This window comes from Bombus affinis, chromosome 15, assembly GCF_024516045.1.
Source record: "Bombus affinis isolate iyBomAffi1 chromosome 15, iyBomAffi1.2, whole genome shotgun sequence".
Classification (NCBI taxonomy): Eukaryota; Metazoa; Arthropoda; class Insecta; order Hymenoptera; family Apidae; genus Bombus; species Bombus affinis.
In genome coordinates, this window is record NC_066358.1 from 4,182,441 (window position 1) to 4,199,193 (window position 16,753).

A 16,753-nucleotide genomic window follows, 5' to 3' on the forward strand; every position below is an offset into this window, starting at 1 on the left:
CAGCGATGTTTCGTAATTCAAGGCCAATTTCGTTTCAATCATTATCATTTTCGATTTCGACACGCAATGAAAAATATTCATAAATATATCTTTCGGCTGAAAATTGATTAATTTTAAATTGATAACTAGACTATTACGAACACCATAACAGAAATGATATTCAATAATAATTATGCCACTATCGAGCATAGATATTTTCATTCGACATGCTCGAGATGTTAAATTTATATTTGATCACCGACTTGGCTTGCTGGATCGCTTTCACCTTTCGATTACAACATTCTTGTTACATCGAGAATTTACATTCGTGTTAACATTGTTTCGAGCTGTTGTTTAACGAGAAAACACACCTTGAACGAATTTACAGATTTGTTCTAAAAGGGATCGATTGAAATAATAGTTGGCGCACAATGGATTTATATAGGAATATTTTTGGCTGAAAACAAGATAGTGAAGTCGGTTTATCAATCTTCCTTGTTAATTAAATTTTATCGGTATTCGTTATCGGCGTTAATTGAATTTTTCTGTTGGCCTGCAGCGGTAATGTTCTAAAATTTAATCCGGTATAAGAGAATATCCAGGTATTATTTACATAAATCGAGCCAGCGTCGCGTATTGATTTTCATAAAGTTTGAATGCATTGCTTAATGGAAATCGCATTGATAGGGCGTCGTGTAAAAAATATTAAAAACGTAGCGACGCAGGATTTTCGAGAAATGGAAATTCAACTTCGAATCAAACGCCAGTGAAATTAAAGCCCGAAATTAAATCTCCTCGAATTCGAGACCATTTCTAAATTGAAACGGTCAAAATGTATTCACGAGATAGATGTGCTTGGTCGTAAATAAATTAAAAATAATATGTACGCCCTCTAATACAGAGAAACGGGACTCGGCAAGAGAATGAGAAAGCAAAGGAAGAAAAGTAGATTAAGAAACGTTGAAGTTAAACCAGATACCGGAGAAACATATTAGATATATTTTTTTATCCATCTGATGGTTGACTATTTTAACGTTGATTTGCATTGCAATTTCAACGGGGAAATACTTTGTACAAGTTGTAACGTAATGAAGATAATTAAAATACAATGTAAACCCCGACGCGTATCGAATTATGCAAACGCGCAAGAGTGTGCTTATTCAGAAACAAAACACGCCAGCTCGTACAATGCATTATTATTTGGAATTTACGACGGTACTCATGAGAACGATGGAAAAGGATGGAGTCGTATTCCTCTACACTTGTTATCTTATCGTGATCTCTAAAGGGTTTGAGCTTGGAAGGTGATCATACGTTGAAACGAGTCGAATAGTTTTAACACGGCATTTCTTTTCAATTCCATCGAAACTGAAATTTATCTGAATCGCGTATAAATATAAATCTTATCTTAAAGGTTAGAATCTCGAGCGTGTGAACGCGTAACGTTCGGAAAATTGCGATTATGTAATGTAAAAACAATTGGATCAAAAATGGCGGTCGAATAGAATGAGAACCACTGACACGAGCAGGTTGACTGCCCCCCCGCCTACCGCTACTCCTCTTGCCCCACTGATTTCATGTCGGAGCGAAGCTCGTGTTACACGATGCAGACTATCTTCCGGCCAATCGATACGTACTTAATTAATTAACCCTTTCGTACATCGAGCATTATTGCTAATTGTAAATCCAATGAAATATATTTATTTCGATTCGCTCCGTTAACGAGCGAACCGTGTTAATAAGTATTTTGTAACGACATTGTTTGTCGTAAATGAGGGAAAAACAAAAAGGAAAAACACGGCACACGTGCGAGGGGCGAGGGGCAGATGTTTTTAATTAAAAGCCCTTTGCGCTGTGAACTTTGTTTTCAGTAGTTGACAGAATAATTTTTAATAATATCGAAATTGCCCGATGCAAGAAACACTCGTAAATATGCGAAGCAAGACGAAAGGAAAGTCGCTACTCATATTACTCACGCGAAATATTCAATTACCTTGCCTCCTTCGAAAAGTCATTTTTCACTCGACTCCGATATTAGACCGTATTTGTTTGTACTTTGCACGTTTTATGTTCCGTGAATAAATATTTATGAAATATCCTCATGCCGGGCAGATTCGTTTTTTTTTCTTTTTCCTATGATTTTTTCTTTTACCTTTTTCTAACTAAAAGCAAAGGGACACGCGCTCGAGGGAATATTAAACGGAATTCGAGATGGTGCTCGACGGGAGAGAACGGCACGTTCAATTTTTCAAAAGTTCCGATTCACTTTGTTTGAATGGAGCCAGCTGAATGCACGTAAGATTACATTCTTAAAGTAATTTAAAGTTCGTGCCAAGTTTCTGAGGTTCTCGTTGTTAAACAGCATTAACTCGGTATTGGAGTTGATTTTACTTAAAAAAAAAAAAAAAAAAAAAGAAGAAGAAAAAAGGAAAAATAAAGGAGAAAAAGGAAAAAGGGAAAAAGAATGAAAGGAAAGAAGTGGAGAAGAGAGGTGTATCTATAGAATTAAAGAGCTGAGACTCACTGGTAAATCTTGCTTATGTTTCTTTTGTTCTTTCGTTCGAGCCAAGAGAACCCCGGTTCGCTGTTTGTTCTCTCTGTTGGAAACCAACCATTTACGAGTCACTTTCTTAATTAACCCTTATCATTACAAACGGTATCTACAACATGCATTATATCCTAGAAAACTTATTTCTTATCTATATACCTACATATATACGCCTACATAACATACCTATGTATTATGTATATATCTGGCGTGCGCAATTATGGTAAATTACGGTTAAACCATGCATCATATTTCTTAACAAAACTTCCGATGATAATTTCCATGTACATAGTTAGAATAAGCATTTTCGTGTTAATATCATAGCGCGAGATTATAGAACGCTTTCGTAAACACTCGGTACATTATTACCGAGTTGCACGCATCAACTTGTCAAGAATTACGTAAATTTGTTGTTGAAAGCGCTTAATAGACATACATTACGATAGCAGTATGTCACTTAATCAAGGTAATCAATACACACCGATAATTTACTTGCTTTATCCTATAACGAATATTTAGAAGAAAAGTATTTTGTACTTTCGTTTAGAACAATTTATGAAATTATATTTACGTAACTTCTTTCTACGCACGTAAATCCACAAAATGAAACGTATACGATGTTAACTTGTACCGTTAATCTGATTTAGGGTTAACGATGAAATTTCTAGCAATAGACAGCTAAATAAATTATTCGAAAACATGTAGCATGGATTTCTACAGTGACGAAAAAAAGAGAGGAAGAAAAAGAAGGTCTGACGAAAATGGCTGTCGTTCTCTGATGCACTATCGAAAGAACGAAACTTCTTCTAGTATACTGGGGATTGTAATATTTATAGTCGGACATTAGGCAGGTATGGGAATCGGCCGTGTACAGTGGCTTGTAAAAGTTCGAACGAGGTCGTGGCTAGTACTAACGTCCCGGAGAACCTTATTCGGGTCACTTCGTGATGCTTCGTAACCCTTCGTGTGTCACTCGTTATATTTTGTGGTTACTCGGTGGGTGAGCTGGACTCTTGTGCTGGAATAATAATAATTAGAATCATATATATTCTTGGTAATTTTGCCCCTGCAATTTACCTCGTAAACATCTCTTTTTTTCTTTTTTCAATATTTGTTTTCCCAACTAACCGACTATTTTGCGTAGACTATAAAAAAGTTTACGCACGACGTTGTTTATGATTCACTGCTCTCTCATAATTTACCTCACGCGAACAAATTTAAAGTTCTTAACCTTTATGTAAATTAATGAAATTTTTTCTTAATCGATAAATCAAGATTTATTACAATTATAAATAAATTGCGAAATTCCATCGTCGGGTTATTTTCATGAAATTGGCTGCATAAATGTAATAAGTTTCGACGCAGTAAAGAGATTATTAAGTTTCAAATAATTTACGAAGCAGCATTAAATTGTTGTATAAAGACAAAGTTCACAATTATTCAGCGTTCTTTATTTCCTTTTTTTTCTTTTTTCTTTCTTTTTTTTTAAACTAAGTAGCTTTCAATCATTACTCTGGTAGAGATAAAATTTGCTTCAAAGTAATGATTCACTGTATATACACTTTATCAAATTATTTGATATATCTTTATAAAGAAAGATTTTATTAGAGAATACGTTATTAAATTACTTTCTAGCAAATGGCGCTGGATTCCAGTGAACTTTCCTTATGTGCACCAAATTAAAGACCCTATTTCATTCCGTTGAATTTTAACGAGCTTTGAATAAGTTTTGCGATTATTTAAATGAAATTTCAATGAAGTCGGCAGGAAATATTGGATTTAAAGATAATTATAAAGAGGAGAACGGAGAGCAAGTTATCGATCCGAGAAGGGAGACGGTGCATTTATGAAATTGCATTTATGAAACAGATAATATTTTATAATTAAGATCGTAGGACACGAATTTCCGAGGCCACACCCACGCGCGAATGCCTCGGCACAAAAGATCATTGTTATATTTCGGCTAAATTGAAATAAATTTTTGAATGACTGCGTTGTAACCACGGGGATATAGAGTGGCGTTCAAACACAAAATCCTCAAAATCAGAATTTTCAAAAGTCCTGCTATCGTTGGAACATTACACGATTGAATCAGAACGAATCCACGTTTATTTTACTGTTGAAAATTTTCTATCGAGGAAATTGAATTTCGAAAGTATTATTACTTCCATTTGTTTTATGTTCTCTCCTCTCTCTCTCTTTGTCTCTCGAATAGATTTTATGGTAATTGTACAAGTTCAAAATTTCACGTACGTCGAATATAACTTTTGTAAATGATTCAAGATATATGTACGTGGTATAAAGTTCGAATGGAAATACCGAACCTATTATACGTACAATGTATTTATCGTGCGATGCATGAAAATTATGAGAGGGGAAGGCGGGAAATGAGAGAGAGAGAGAGAGAGAGAGAGAGAGAGAATCGAGGCCAGTAGAGGGGAACGGTGTGCCACTAATAATGACTTTTAATAAATTTAGCTTACGGAACGTGAATGAAAATTTGTATTTTTGCCCGCGCTACGAATGAAACGATAATAATTGTTTAAGCTAATTGAGTCCAAATAAGGGAGCGGTGGCTGAAAAATGATTTAACAGCGGGCAGAATTTGAATTTATCATTCCGCCAACGCATCCATATTTATCGGGCACTTTTATCGAGGAACTTGCTCGTTCGGGGATACTAGGGAAATTAATTCAATTTAGTTGCCGTACAAAAGAATAATGGACTGCGATTTAAATGATACTTGCGAACCGTGCGCTGAAAAAGAATATTGCGCGTAAACTTGAATGAGTCATCGTCTCAATAATAGCTAGAAATCAACAGTTTGTGTAAGATTTCAAGATAACATTATTTTTCCCAAGTTGTATCTTCTCTGGCGAATGAAAATGTTGAAAAATACTTATCGCTTCTATAACTATAAATAATTATACAAGCAGATAAAATTCGTGCTTCGTTATCAATCACGTTTATCTTCACGTAATCATCGTTTCTTCTACTTTTTTCTTTTCGGTTATTAAAGTAAAAGAACAACGTTATTTTTACGTTTAATTGGATAAACGTACATTCCTTTTAATTTATTCAAGATTCTCGTGAGTTCAGGATTATTTTTGTAAACGGCAGACATTTATTTGTACGTGTTTTTAGAGGAAATTCAATATAACCCACGAAATATCGCTAGAAATATTTCGCGTCCACTGAAAAGGTATTACTTATAACCGCGTTGGTTCTTTTTCCAGCGTGCACGAATTACGAGTTCTTGATTTTTCGAGAGAAGTTTTCCTGCGATATTATTAAGCATTAAAGTGCGGCTTCTATATCGATAAAGGAGGTACAGTTCACGATAACAGCCATACATAAAACACGATATTCACGAAAGATTTCTAAAAGAGAGAGAGAGAGACAGAGAGAAAAGGAAAAAATGAAAGAGAGAGAGAGAGAGAGAGAGAGAGAGAGAGAAGGACAGAAAAACTCGTTCCAAACCGTAATTGAGATACAAGAAATTGTATTTTATTCGACGCGCTATTTTAATACTTTCTTATTACCTTTAATAAAACGTGGCTCACAGTAGTGCAAAAAATCAGCACGATCATTTTTTCGATAACGAAAACAATTGCAGCTGGGATAGAACGGAGAGCATCGAATTTTTCCTCGGTTTTTACAACGCAATTAAAAATACGATTTTATCGTAAAAAGAACGACAAGGATAATAATTACGACGTTAAAACGGATAATAATAATAATGATAATAGAAAAATAGCAGCCGTCGTTTTTAAATTGAACAATTCGATTGATTACGGTATAATTTGGTATTTTACTGGTATAATAAAACACAATGTTGCCCGGCGAGCAAACTGACGTATCAGTTATTAAAAGTTTAATCATTTCTATTTCAAGGTACAGGCAGCGCGACAAGTTGGTAAGCATGGAGGAGAGCGTATAGTCAATGGGAAAAGTTTCGCGATTCGCCAACCGGATCGATGCAGTTTCCCCCGGGCTCTCTCGTTGCTTTACGTAATATTAAAACTATTTCGTGATTTCGTTTCGCATAATAACGTAACGTTGTTGAATAGAACATCGCAATTCGCGATTTTCGTTTTGGAATTTACTGTACTTTATTGCGGCTTTACGTGTATACGAAACGCATTCAAAAATATATTACACGGAAGAAGAAAGACCGTGAGATTTTTGCGCGATGATACGTTCCTCCGCCGGAGGTTAAATTTTCTTTTCGAGTCGATATTTTAATTAAATTAAATGAAATTAAATAATGCTTCGTATTAGCAAAAATTCTGCATCCTTAGTATTTTATATGCAGCATAATTAAACCGGTTGAGAAAAGGAGAGAGAGAGAGAGAGAGAGCGAGGGAGGAGGAACAATGGTAATGCAATTGCAATTTAATTTCATTAATTTCACAATTTTTTCGCCAGTTTTCGGAGCAGAGAAACAACGTTTAATTCTTTTATAGGTCCGAGTAGCGTAGAAAGAAAATGAGAGGCAGATCTAATATTTAAACGTATTAAATAACACGTAAATGCTATAATAAATGCATTACTTTTTGTACTCACTGTATAAAGAGAATAAATATAGAATGAAGGCTGATTCTATCGTTTTTTATGTCGATTAAAAAGAAAAACTATGGTTATTAAAGAACAATTTACCAATTAGGATCAGTCACAGCGAGAGTTTGTTTTTGTGTGCTCGCGTTCACTCGGAGACCCGACGTGTTCTCTATGGTGGTCATAAATCATAAGCTATCTACCAGCAACGCGGCTCACCTCGTCGCATCATGTTAATGTTAACAGCTATCGATCAGAAAGCTTACAAGCAACCAGACTCTTACATGCAATCAGCAACTATGTAATATCTAATTAATTCTTACGCGTTTATGCAAGACTGGCATAGATTTATATCGATGAAAGAGATACGGTTAATCAATACCGATATTGTTTAAGAAATCATAAATTATATCGATTGACGAATTTCTAAAGGAAACAGCGATCGAGATAAAAAGGAAAGAAGAATCACATCATAAAATCAGTTTCAATTTCACGTCGGCCGATATTAACGTTTTCCAACGCATGTCTATCCATCCGTCAACATGTGCCGGCCACAATGAGGAACAATACTTGTTAACAGACCATCACGACAGACAGTGGTGTCTCGATTGTGTGCAAAAACACACAAAACATCGAGATAAGCTGAACTCGGGAGACAACACGGCGTCAGCGGGAACATTTCTGTGGATTCATTCGCCGTATCCGAATTCTACGACTCTTGCGACCAAAGAACAATAATCGTGTTACGTTCACTAGTTCGATTGTTTTCCTTTAATAATATTTATTTGCCTTTTTGGTGTTATACACCGTGCGCTTTTTATTCATGAAGCGATGAAAATATTCGGAACGTTTCCGATAACGAGAAAATTTGGAATTGAAAGAAAGCAACTGCGGTATCAGTAATTCGAGTAAACCAAGAAAAATCAGCTCTATAGATCAAGCGCTTTTTTTAAACGTGCTATAAATTTATAATTAAATAGGATAATTACGCGTTAATAATATTCGTAGTAATATTAATTTCCTATTAATAATATCTTTTTTCCTTTCAATAAATAACGTTCAGATATTGGATTTGTTCGCTTATTTTTACGAGCTCTGCAATTGAAAATGTTGGGGAAATATAATTTGTCGAAATTGTTTGATATCCTATGTAATTTAGTAATTAGCTACGTGAGTTGAAAATAGAGATAGAAACAATATTATTGAGCATTTATTAATTGGAGGGCTGTGTTTCTCTGTAAGTGTAACGAAGTGGATATTTGCAGCGTGCTTGTCGCATTTTTCGTCTAATTAAAATTGATCTGATTACCAGATTATAATGGACACATAATGAATGCATGACCGACACCATTAGCAAACAAGATACGTCCGAAGTGGATCGAGTAGAAGCGCTGGGAACAATTAGTTAATAATAATAATGATCGCGATTATAATTATCCCTTTCGAGAATTAATATTGTAATAACGTTATTTGTATAATTTGCGAAAATTAATAACGTTTCCATTAAATCCCCTTTATTTGTTCATTTAATCGTATAACGAAATTGCTCGAATCGAAGGAACATAGGATAGAAGATCATATAATTATTCGTTGCAAGAGAGAAACAGGCACGCGGTTAAAAAATTCTGTTTTTCTTTCATGTTGTTTATCCATTTATTTGTTCATTCGAGTTAGATGTACAGATATATATACGGTTAAATACAACATATACACTAGTTGTATCGACCGCATTATATATATGTATGTGTGTGTATAATGTTCGGAATATTAATATCAGATAATAATATGCAAATTTTGCGTTATGTTTCGGGGAGCATAGCAAACAAGCCATTTTCGTTTTCTATCGATTTTGGTCTGTTTAAAAGTCACGTGATATAGTAGAAAAGGCGCGTCTCCTGTATAGTAACAATCGAACCATTTTTTTCACGGGTTTCAACGGTGACACGCGTGTTTCGCGTATTCATAAGCACGCGTGTCACTCGAAACGCAACTACCTCGGAATTCATACATGCCTTCTCTTTATACATGCCGTCACCATGCATGTAACGTCGAAATGGCATTGTTCGCTTTTGGTTGGGTCGTTTTAAGATGGTCGAACTATCCCGAATAAATTTGTCGTCTCTTTCTATCCGTAGTTATTTGCGCGAAAGCTTTAGTCAGCCAGTTTCGATCGAGGTTATAAGAGGCAAAAGAAGAAGAAAAAAAAAGAGAAAAAAAATAAGAGAAAAGAAAAAAAAGTGAGAGAAAACTGGGATGGAATATTTTATCGAATAACTTGATAATAACGTAGGAACAACGTGTTTCACAACTGCACGAAGTAGTTGCATGGGTGGGTGGCCGGCACAAAAGGCAGAGAAAATAAGCTCACGATCACGATGGCGCGGGACTAGGACGGCAACAGATGTCTAACAAAACACGTCTCTCCGTTAATCGATAACTTAATTGTCTGTTATTTAAGTGGGAAAGAAACGTACAATTGATATGGTTGCAGCGGACGAGCGTACGTTTGGTTTAAGGATAAATGAAAACCGTTCGGCGAAATTGGACGTGACATTTAATTTTATTCCGTCCTGAAAACAAATAAAGGTATTACGGTATTATTACGCGCAACAAATATGTACCTGCGCGCGGCTGCCTCATTGTTCGACGTTTCAAAGATTTAATTTGCTTATTCACGAGGCTCGTTCTTCGTTCTATAGTAGAATTTAACCGGAGTATTTTCTGCCGGGCGATTTATAAAATAACATTTCGAAAGAAATAGACTAGGAAAGTGAATTAATTAAAAGATATAATTACACGCGATAACTCAGCTATTCTCTCGAGTGGTTCAACGTCAACTCCGTGTAATTTAATGTATTCTATTGAATAAGTTTTACACCGTAATGTTCCAGGTTACGTTTTTCGTTCCTTTTCATCGTGCAATTTCGAGAGAGACATAATTAAATAAAGGACATGTCAGGTAACAAAGCTCGTTCCGTCATGTTAACCGGTGAATCAAACAAGTTTTATGGAAGCGAGTGCAAGCCTGTGCCGATCACTGAAATCACGTACCGCTACCGTAATGAATGTGTTCGCTTGTATATAGTATATACTTTTCTCTGCGTGCAGTCGTATTGTATGTACCTACGTACAAGTACATTTTGTTCGTGATTTCCATGGAGAGTTAACGTACTGTATTCTTCGCTAGTTGGAGTATTATTGAAGTTCCTATACATACTATGACGACGGAATAACGTTAAGAAACTTATCGCGATAGCGACCCAACGCAGATTTTTCAAGCGAGATTAATGGTTTGTCGTTTATTGATTCTTTTTTTTAAATTGCTCGTTTAATCATCACGCGAGTCACGATAATAGGTTATTATCGAGACTCGGTTGAGATTATAGGTTGAGTATTTTAAATTCTAAAAGTGATCAGTTTGTATTCAAAGATCCTAAACTATCTTTCATGGAAGGGGAATTAATATTATAGAATGATCTAACAATAGAAGATTTACATATACAGGCTCACGAAAGTATTCGAGCGCTTGTAAAAATCTCTTATGAATGTGTTATAGGAAACATTTCGAAACTTCATTAGTGCTGTTATGAGACTCGATTATCATGATTATATTGATGAAATTTCGAAACCGGTATGAAACTATCGATAAAAATTATAAGATACGTATCTTCCTTATTTATTATTCCTTACATTAATAAACATTAGCGAGTCAGTGTACATAAAATTATTTTCAAAAGTAATTTATCCAACTCGGTTGGTGAGAATATTTCGTAACGCGTGTCGCACAATGATGACTCATTGAACTTGATGACATTCATTCCCATAAAGTATATCAGCCTGGCATTCGAAGGAAATTCATTGTCCAACTACTTTGATCGTTAATCAATTGCTCGACGAGCTATTGCCGAGACATGTAGACGAAGCGAATTTATTATACTTGAGTATCTCTATGTAATTATCCGCGTGCCATTAGTGCCATCGAATAATCACTATGCATTAACGAGACTCATGATTATGACGCGAATACTTACGCTCAGAAAGACAGTATTCTAATATGCGTGATATCGTTCGTTTACGGAGCGTACGGTTTGCTCTTACCACGGGAGAGAAAGTATTATAAGAGAAAGAAGAAATTTTATTTTTACGTCGGTATGAAAGAGCTGAAATTATTCCACTCGAACTTTAACGAGTGGAACTCGGGCACGGAAATAATTTCGTTTCATTGTTTCCTGCGAGAATGTGAGCCACTCCGTGCAGTTAGCGCAATACCTGGCTGGATAAAATTTCTATCTAGTTACCGACCGAATTACAGCGTGACCTTTTCATTCACCCATCTTTTTCTCATCGCGCTTGTTTTAATCCTTTTACAGGCGTTCGGGCCTCTGTTTACGGCAATAAAACATTAGCAACTTATGGCGCGTCGAAGAGAGTCTTTAAACCCTTCTTTTCATTACTAGAACCTCGTGCAAGCTTTTATGCGCCTGCATTTCTGTCATCAATCAACGTCAGGAAAGAATAAACCTGAAAGCGTTTGAAAAATGATGAGAGGGTACCAGATATCTGTTTTACCGGCAGATCCTTTCACCAAAGAACACAGGCTTTGAGTGATAATACGATAGACCTAACAATCAGCCGCGTTTTACTTAATACAATATGGGACATTCATGATCCACCTAATCGGTATATACGTAAAGCTATATCGATTTCACGTCGCTCTAAACCAATTTCAACGCTTTCAGCTGCATCTTTTCTAAACTTGTAAGCCTTTGCGTACTGTTTTATTATTAAATCGATTCCAGTCATAGAAGCCAATAAATTACAAACGTGTCTGTACTTCGAGAGAAGCTTTAGAAGAAATCCCTTTGCCTTCTTATATTTACGTTTAATTTATCCTCTTCTAAATTAAACCGAATGGTTTTATATAAATAATATATGTATCCGATATACATATTCATCGATGAAATTATATAATAATCGTTCAGTTTCGCGATGAAGTAATAGCACGAAAATTGAGAACCACTGTGAGCAAGTCATACCGCAGGAATAGCTTCTACGCTAAAGTTGCATGACTCTGTTATGTATGTGGTCTATTATGTTTGCGACTTATAGAATAGCTTTCAGCTTCAGGAACGTAAAGGTCCTGTCACAACTGCAGTTCCGTTTATCGTAAAACTTTCCTCTTTAATATAAGCCAGATACGAGTTCCCTCATCGATCAAATTAAATGTCCGTTATATCCAAATTTAATTGGCTCCAATTTCTAATTCTAGAATTTTGCGCTTGAGTACTATTATCGCGAATGATCAATAATAACTAGTTGGAGTTTTTAAACTAAATTAGATTCGTTTCAGCGATTTTTAGATATTTCTTAACGCATCTCTTTGGCTCGTTCCAGCTCTGATGCAATGATACATTAAATTTGAATAATTTTTTAAAACGAGGTTACGCTTAATTTAAATAATACGTAACAGTTAGACTGCGACCGTTTACGCGTTTATGAAAAATTCTAACATGTAAAGATGCACAAACAGAACGTAATATGCTGAAATGTGTAAAATATTGATGGTATAAAATTCGTTATAATATTTAATAGATGAAACAATTTGCTACCTACATTACACATTTTTTTAATTATATTTAGAAAAAAAAAGATGAATTTTCATAAATATCCACAGTCTAGTAATCGTGGAAATATTTAGTAAGTGAAATCTTTTTTAGTTACGTTTGTAAAAATTTCAGTTAAAATATCCACAGTCCAGTAATAATATTCCCAAGCATTAAGCGGAACAATTTTCATATTCGTGTTAAGATATGCCTACGGAATTCCGGTTTTTTAATTAGAACGAAGATGAAGACAAGACACGGGAATTACATACATCCTTCCCGTTTCTCACAGTGCGAGTACGTTAAACAAATGCATGGCCAAGAGAAGCAGAACGTACGATCGCAATAATAATAATAAAAATAAAAAATACAAAATCGGCACGACGATTTATCGAATTTGCATGCTCGTGTTTTAACATTTATTGATGTTAACAGGAGCTCAATCTGTAATATTACCGATGAATAAAACGAAGAAAAGGTGTATAACAAATTTATGCATAGATCGGAACGAAATGTGCTCGAAACTGAATCAATTAAAATTTATTTTCCGATATCCTTCTGGCGGGCTAATAAAATTTACGGCGATATTTGCCGATATAATAGTCGCGGTAAAATTACACGTATAAATTCAAATTCATTTCAACGGCTTGCGATGAAACGATTTTCGTGGCACGTACTTCAATGGGAATACACATTTTATCACTGTCATCATTTATCTCGCTGGCCTGACGGAGTTCCATCATTCTCTGCGCGTTTCTTTCTTATATGTATCGGGCCTGTCCTATAGAATTTCAGACCCCGTGGCTTGCTTATACAAGACAGAAAGTTATCGGAAAACTATTCGGGACGGAGGGTTGAATATTATGAAATAAAGGGGGAGTGTAGAAGGGGGGAAACATCATCGATACTTTAAGACTCGGGGATAAAATTCGTAAGATGAAACGTTACGGTGGCTCTCGATGTTCAACCAATTTACCGTAAAACGAAGTTGCTGTGTACTGGCTTGCCACGTATTTTTGGACATGTCGTGGTATTCGGTCGCGAAATAACATATTTAACGGCTTCATCGATAGGCAATCGTGCGACAAATAGCGGGAAGAGGAGCGGAAGGTTATCAATTTTGAGCCAGTGGCATGGCTAATAGAACGTGTGTGCTCGGTGATTCGTCAATCGTTTTGCACCGGTTCGGTTAGCTTCGAGTAACGCTTTAGGCTGACTGGCATTGCATCGTCTATTAAAATGCCCTCTCTTGGTTTCCCGGTAAAAAATGAAACAGCTACTCGCAGGGACTCGATGAAACCAGTTCTCCCGATGGCCTCACACAATGTAGGGGATCGTAGAGCAAGATGAATTCCACGCTCGACGAAACTCCGTCGACTTTTCTCCCCGTGTACATACGTGTATTATTATGCGCGTTCACCGGCGTGTATGTAATACCGGTTTTAACGTGTACGCGTTAGAAGGTTTATCGCGTTGCAGTTTTCGTTGCGAATACTTTACTCTCTTTCTCTGTCTTTTTGTCTCTCCGATGAGGCAGGAAGGAATTTCTTTCTTTTGTTTGTTTGTTTGCCCGGTGAACGCAACGCTTTGCCGGTGAACGATATTGGAATAATGTTGAGCAAGCCTGTGCGGCCATCCTCGGTCAATGATCGTTTCTCTTTTAGCGATGACATCTTTTCGAGTAACGCGCTCCCTACGCCATTTTAAACGACGCATCGCAAACATTATCTTTGTACCACTTAACCAACGAATTATCAAGTTATTACACAGAATATTTGCGAGTCGATGAGCTTTCTGAAAGAAGTACTCATAGATACTAATGGCATTATTAATTAAGTAGGTCCAGGATTAAATTATGTAGCATTTATTAGTATTTTTATATGATTTAATATTTATGAAAGATGATGTGAAACTTGATAAAAAAGAAAAAGCTTCAGGTTCTACGATTTTACTATTGCAACATTTTATTTCTTGTTTTAACGATATTACTATTATATGAGAGAAGCAAGTTACAACGGTTTAAGTGATTCGAAGTACTTTGAGTCCATCACTAGCTGCGAGCGAGCAATTCTCTCCTTTTAGCCGGAGCATATTGTGTACAAGGACCCTGCATTTATCGTTCCGCTCTCGAGAATCGCGATAATAATGTTCCACGGCAATTGAGCAATGATCGAATGATGCAGAGAGCGGTCATTACCGAGGAACGAGCGTGTACACGGATACTTGGCTAAAATGCACAAGGAACAGCAAATGTCTCGATTGCTCGGTTTGAAGACCGGTTTCGAATAACTTGGACAATGCGGAACCTTTAATAAATCGATTATTTATTGACGAATACTGACGCGTATTATCTGCTTCGTATTCTAGCAAATATCACTAAAATCCTTTAACAAAAACTGAATCTACTTTGACTCTGTACGCGTTTTAATTTTAGTTTCGATATTTATGAAATTTGCGTGCGTATCGTTGCATTCAAAGGCTATTCGATCATTAAAGGTAATCATCAAGTTCGCTGTAATTTCATACCAAGGTCGCTTTTAATTAACATTTAAATTAATGATAATAATTAATTTATATGCGTTACTTTGAAGGTCGTTCAGATCGTACTATCGAAGGTCAAGGTCATTTTAAGATTACCAAAGGTCGTCAGGATTATGTTATTCGCATAATGATGCTCGTTTCAGAATAATAAAGTCACTTAGAGTTTCGGCTAATTTATTCTTTCAAATTATCTATATAATTTAAAAACGATTGATTCGTAAAAACTTCGAAAAATGGTAAAAGTATTATTCAATACCCTTAGCATTTCGAGGACGTCAAAAAATATATATTCTACGATACATGGTTCGTTTCCACTCGGAGAGGAATACAAAGCCGAGCATGGAACAGTTCTATTTTTTATTTCATCTCCTTCCTGTGTTATTTGCATTTACAATGTTCGCTGGATATTCAACGTTGCGAGGGCGGTGTGTGTTCAGTCAGTGTTCAATTTTCTCGCATAATTTATTTTTAATATGCAGCCCCGCTTTAATAATATGCTTTTACAAAACGCACTTCGCCATATTAAATTTACTTTGATATTATCTTTCTCGGAATAGTGGTATGCTTTTATGATTCTATCGTTCGTTAATTAACGTAACATATTATTGATCGGGACCGAAGCAAGATTTTAATCGAATAACGAATATTACTACGGGGCTTCTTCAGCTATTTATCTCGCGACTCTTGTTCGTCAGTTCTGTTTAAAATAATAATAGAATAATGGAGTTATATCAAAACACACCTTTTGTAACTCGCTGCTAATTCCAATTTACACGTACATTTACGTTTCCGCACTATTATTATAACACTTAGTTGCTGTTCGATAAATATTTTTGAATATACCTGATGACGAAACTCCGCGACATTGTTATTCTTTACCACTGTTCTAATATTAACCCAGAATCGGGCAAAATTTTACTCGAATAACAGGTAACGAATAAAAGTAAGGAACAGCGTTTTATTCGCTGATGAATAAACATTTATTCTAATAAGATTAATAATTTATTCTAATATAAAATTAATTGTACAGTGAATTACATTCGTGTATATAGAGTAACTTGCTAATCACAAATAACGTATAATTACTACGCGGATGAAATATTCGACTGAAATGACTGTACTCGAATAATTATTTTAGATAAATATTTATACGAAACAATTCGAATAATGGCCAGCTTTGCACTCCTTCGTTACGCATTTCCTTGTTTCATGCTCTTCCAAGGATTTCGTTATCAAAAGCCATTGCCAAGGGAAAGGCTGGAAAAAGTTTGTTATCTTCGTAGCGTTCGCGTTACAAATAATAATAGATCCAAAGTTTGTCGGCAATTTTTGCCACGTTTCCGTAACGCGCTACCAGCAACTTTAATTCCTACTTCTTTTTCCTTTATTTCGTCCATTCGGCAAAATGTAAACGTCACTTTATTATTATTATGCTGGTGCCGAGAACGTACATGTGTGCATTATACATAGAATGCACTGACGGCCGCAAAAGAGGGGTGGAAGCGTTTTGGCGGGTGAATTGGGG

At 35.7% G+C, this 16,753-nt stretch overlaps 1 protein-coding gene and 1 long non-coding RNA gene across 6 annotated transcripts in view; one reads left to right on the forward strand and one right to left on the reverse strand.

The window, feature by feature from the left end:
• The window catches only part of LOC126924922 (mastermind-like domain-containing protein 1), a 172,081-nt gene that overhangs the window by 134,294 nt on the left and 21,034 nt on the right, over window positions 1–16,753 (forward strand). The gene's annotated exons all lie outside the window — the stretch shown is intronic.
• LOC126924985 (uncharacterized) overlaps window positions 2,999–16,753 on the reverse strand; it is a 35,830-nt gene continuing 22,075 nt past the window's right edge. The window contains exons 2-3 of the long non-coding RNA XR_007713767.1: window positions 3,204–3,545; window positions 2,999–3,151 (exon numbers count right to left, since the gene is read on the reverse strand). This is a non-coding gene — a long non-coding RNA (uncharacterized LOC126924985). The remainder of the gene's footprint in view (window positions 3,152–3,203; window positions 3,546–16,753) is intronic.